This window comes from Schistocerca serialis, unplaced genomic scaffold (assembly GCF_023864345.2).
Source record: "Schistocerca serialis cubense isolate TAMUIC-IGC-003099 unplaced genomic scaffold, iqSchSeri2.2 HiC_scaffold_513, whole genome shotgun sequence".
NCBI classification, from domain to species: Eukaryota; Metazoa; Arthropoda; class Insecta; order Orthoptera; family Acrididae; genus Schistocerca; species Schistocerca serialis.
The window spans coordinates 10,001-15,000 of NW_026048095.1; the positions used below are offsets into that span (position 1 = coordinate 10,001).

A 5,000-nucleotide genomic window follows, 5' to 3' on the forward strand; every position below is an offset into this window, starting at 1 on the left:
AGTTTCAGCTTTGCAACCATACTTCCCCCGGAACCCAAAAGCTTTGGTTTCCCGGAGGCTGCCCGCCGAGTCATCGGAGGAACTGCGGCGGATCGCTGGCTGGCATCGTTTATGGTTAGAACTAGGGCGGTATCTGATCGCCTTCGAACCTCTAACTTTCGTTCTTGATTAATGAAAACATACTTGGCAAATGCTTTCGCTTCTGTTCGTCTTGCGACGATCCAAGAATTTCACCTCTAACGTCGCAATACGAATGCCCCCGCCTGTCCCTATTAATCATTACCTCGGGTTCCGAAAACCAACAAAATAGAACCGAGGTCCTATTCCATTATTCCATGCACACAGTATTCAGGCGGGCTTGCCTGCTTTAAGCACTCTAATTTGTTCAAAGTAAACGTGCCGGCCCACCGAGACACTCAATAAAGAGCACCCTGGTAGGATTTCAACGGGGTCCGCCTCGGGACGCACGAGCACGCACGAGGCGGTCGCACGCCTTCGGCTCGCCCCACCGGCAGGACGTCCCACGATACATGCCAGTTAAACACCGACGGGCGGTGAACCAACAGCGTGGGACACAAATCCAACTACGAGCTTTTTAACCGCAACAACTTTAATATACGCTATTGGAGCTGGAATTACCGCGGCTGCTGGCACCAGACTTGCCCTCCAATAGATACTCGTTAAAGGATTTAAAGTGTACTCATTCCGATTACGGGGCCTCGGATGAGTCCCGTATCGTTATTTTTCGTCACTACCTCCCCGTGCCGGGAGTGGGTAATTTGCGCGCCTGCTGCCTTCCTTGGATGTGGTAGCCGTTTCTCAGGCTCCCTCTCCGGAATCGAACCCTGATTCCCCGTTACCCGTTACAACCATGGTAGGCGCAGAACCTACCATCGACAGTTGATAAGGCAGACATTTGAAAGATGCGTCGCCGGTACGAGGACCGTGCGATCAGCCCTAAGTTATTCAGAGTCACCAAGGCAAACGGACCGGACGAGCCGACCGATTGGTTTTGATCTAATAAAAGCGTCCCTTCCATCTCTGGTCGGGACTCTGTTTGCATGTATTAGCTCTAGAATTACCACAGTTATCCAAGTAACGTGGGTACGATCTAAGGAACCATAACTGATTTAATGAGCCATTCGCGGTTTCACCTTAATGCGGCTTGTACTGAGACATGCATGGCTTAATCTTTGAGACAAGCATATGACTACTGGCAGGATCAACCAGGGAGCTGCGTCAACTAGAGCTGAGCAGCCGGCCGCCCGGGAGTGTGTCCCGGGGGCCCGCGCGAACACGCAAGCGTCCGCTCAATTATTCTGCAAACAGGAGGAGGCTGAGCTCCCCTGCACAACACACCTCGAAACCCTCTCAGGTCCCGGCGGCGCGCAGCGCCGTCCTAAGTACTTGGTCGGGTTCGAGAGAGGCGCAATCGCCCGGAGTTAGGCGAGTAGACGCTTTAGGTGCGACCACCCGTGCTCCCAACTGAGCTTGCCGCTGCCGACAGAGGCCCGGGAGCGTGCTGTCGTGGCATTGCCGGCGGGAGACAACACGCGCCACCTACGGTGACCGGCAGCTCCAACGCCAGCGCCACAGAAGGACAAAAGCCCTACTTGGGTGCCGAAGCGAACTCTCCCAGCACAGCGCACGCGCCAACACGTCCGCACAGCTGCGATACAAACCACCTGCGAGAACCGCTGGGGCGACCGAGCAGCAGACGGCGTCGCGGCGCCGAGCGCCGGGCGGCGGCGCATCCTCAGCGCACAAAGTCCTCAATCGGACCAGCACACTGCAGATGGCCACCGCGCTTCGCACCGGGCCCGCGAGGACCTACTTTGGCCGCAAGGCGCCGCGAGCAGGGGGCGCCGGCGCGCAGCTGCGCCGCCTGCCGCGTCCGTCGGCCGGCGCGCCTGCCACCGGCCGCCCCCACCAGCCGGCTGTAGCGCGTGCGCCCACGCACCGCGCTGCCAGCACGCCGGGCGGCCCCCCCTCACCGGCCGGGGACGGTCCCACCCAGCCACCGCCGCGTATCGCCTCACACCCAGATCCCCCTTTCACGTTCGTGGGCATGGTGGGTCCCCTTTCACGTTCGTGGGCATGGTGGGTATCCCTGAAACAACCGGTTAATAGCTCGACCGATCGTCGCCAACACTGATTCACCTCTAGCGAGAACAACCGCACCACAACGGGTTACCGGTTGTTCATTTGCGTAACGTCACCAGCAAACGTACACGTCCATCGCCATTTGCAACGAGTATTGCATGCCTGTGTCAGGTGTCACAACACACTACGTCTGCCCACATAGACGCAACAACATGTGCACGCCTAGAGAACACGTGGAAGGTAGACCCCGTACGTATGCGGTGTCCATTGCGCGAACGACTGTCAGCCCGCCTCTGCAGCATGTCGCAGATGTGGAACGCGGTGCAACATGCTATCACGGTGTGTGAGAAGAGACGACTACGTCCGAATACACGCTCCACTACATCAACAGACTGCTCATGCTGATCGCCATCCAGGGCGTCCGTTCCTCCCACACGTCTGTATGGCGTACCACACTGCAATCCAGCTCTTATAGGGAGACGACACGTAGCTGCGTGCACAATATTTGGACTGTATGGTCCGCCGTTGCTAGGCGCTGTCGTCATACGGTCACATGGGCCACGATGTATCATTCAGTACATACGGAGCAATGTGCAGTACAGTTTGTGGGTTTTGCGTACATCGGCGGACAGGTGACAGGCCGTACCACAACGTAGGCTGAGTACGTCGGCATGCGAAGGGCATTGAACATGCAAACTTCTCACCGACCAGCTTGCGAAGGCAGGGGGGAAGGGGGGGGGGGCATGTACGTCCTGCTGCTATCCACACTACAGTGTATAGCAGGAGCATGTGGAAAGTCAGCAACACCTGCAAGGTGTTTAACATGACGCAATACACAGGGGACCGGGCAGTGCGAGTAGCGAACTATATTGCGAGGGTTGCGGTTAGGCAACACTACACTACTTTAACGGGTTGCATAACAATTACAGAGCAGGTTCAGCGACAACGTGCGTCAGGTTAAGGCGCAATATAGTTTAGGTTACGGCGCACTTTAGGTTAGGTTAAGGCACATTATAGGTTAGGTTAAGGCACAACATGGGTTACGTTAAGGCACAACATGGGTTACGTTAAGGCACAACATGGGTTAGGTTAAGGCACAACATGGGTTAGGTTAAGGCACAACATGGGTTAGGTTAAGGCACAACATGGGTTAGGTTAAGGCACAACATGGGTTAGGTTAAGGCACAACATGGGTTAGGTTAAGGCACAACATGGGTTAGGTTAAGGCACAACATGGGTTAGGTTAAGGCACAACATGGGTTAGGTTAAGGCACAACATGGGTTAGGTTAAGGCACAACATGGGTTAGGTTAAGGCACAACATGGGTTAGGTTAAGGCACAACATGGGTTAGGTTAAGGCACAACATGGGTTAGGTTAAGGCACAACATGGGTTAGGTTAAGGCACAACATGGGTTAGGTTAAGGCACAACATGGGTTAGGTTAAGGCACAACATGGGTTAGGTTAAGGCACAACATGGGTTAGGTTAAGGCACAACATGGGTTAGGTTAAGGCACAACATGGGTTAGGTTAAGGCACAACATGGGTTAGGTTAAGGCACAACATGGGTTAGGTTAAGGCACAACATGGGTTAGGTTAAGGCACAACATGGGTTAGGTTAAGGCACAACATGGGTTAGGTTAAGGCACAACATGGGTTAGGTTAAGGCACAACATGGGTTAGGTTAAGGCACAACATGGGTTAGGTTAAGGCACAACATGGGTTAGGTTAAGGCACAACATGGGTTAGGTTAAGGCACAACATGGGTTAGGTTAAGGCACAACATGGGTTAGGTTAAGGCACAACATGGGTTAGGTTAAGGCACAACATGGGTTAGGTTAAGGCACAACATGGGTTAGGTTAAGGCACAACATGGGTTAGGTTAAGGCACAACATGGGTTAGGTTAAGGCACAACATGGGTTAGGTTAAGGCACAACATGGGTTAGGTTAAGGCACAACATGGGTTAGGTTAAGGCACAACATGGGTTAGGTTAAGGCACACCATGGGTTAGGTTAAGGCACACCATGGGTTAGGTTAAGGCACACCATGGGTTAGGTTAAGGCACACCATGGGTTAGGTTAAGGCACAACATGGGTTAGGTTAAGGCACAACATGGGTTAGGTTAAGGCACAACATGGGTTAGGTTAAGGCACAACGTAGGTTAGGTTAAGGCACAACGTGGGTTAGGTTAAGGCACAACGTGGGTTAGGTTAAGGCACAACGTGGGTTAGGTTAAGGCACAACGTGGGTTAGGTTAAGGCACAACGTGGGTTAGGTTAAGGCACAACATGGGTTAGGTTAAGGCACACCATGGGTTAGGTTAAGGCACACCATGGGTTAGGTTAAGGCACAACATGGGTTAGGTTAAGGCACAACATGGGTTAGGTTAAGGCACAACATGGGTTAGGTTAAGGCACAACATGGGTTAGGTTAAGGCACAACATGGGTTAGGTTAAGGCACAACGTAGGTTAGGTTAAGGCACAACGTAGGTTAGGTTAAGGCACAACGTGGGTTAGGTTAAGGCACAACATGGGTTAGGTTAAGGCACAACATGGGTTAGGTTAAGGCACAACATGGGTTAGGTTAAGGCACAACATGGGTTAGGTTAAGGCACAACATGGGTTACGTTACGGCACAACATGAGTTACGTTACGGCACAACATGGGTTACGTTACGGCACAACATGGGTTACGTTACGGCACAACATGGGTTACGTTACGGCACAACATGGGTTACGTTACGGCACAACATGGGTTACGTTACGGCACAAATTAGGTTAGGTTACGGCACAAATTAGGTTAGGTTAAGGCACAAATTAGGTTAGGTTAAGGCACAAATTAGGTTAGGTTAAGGCACAAATTAGGTTAGGTTAAGGCACAAATTAGGTTAGGTTAA

At 52.7% G+C, this 5,000-nt stretch overlaps 1 non-coding gene across 1 annotated transcript in view; it reads right to left on the minus strand.

Moving 5' to 3' along the window:
* The window catches only part of LOC126447581 (small subunit ribosomal RNA), a 1,909-nt gene extending 676 nt beyond the window's left edge, over nucleotides 1-1,233 (minus strand). The window contains exon 1 of the ribosomal RNA XR_007583781.1: nucleotides 1-1,233. This exon is cut by the window's left edge and continues 676 nt beyond it. This is a non-coding gene — a ribosomal RNA (small subunit ribosomal RNA).
* Nucleotides 1,234-5,000: the final 3,767 nt, after the last annotated feature.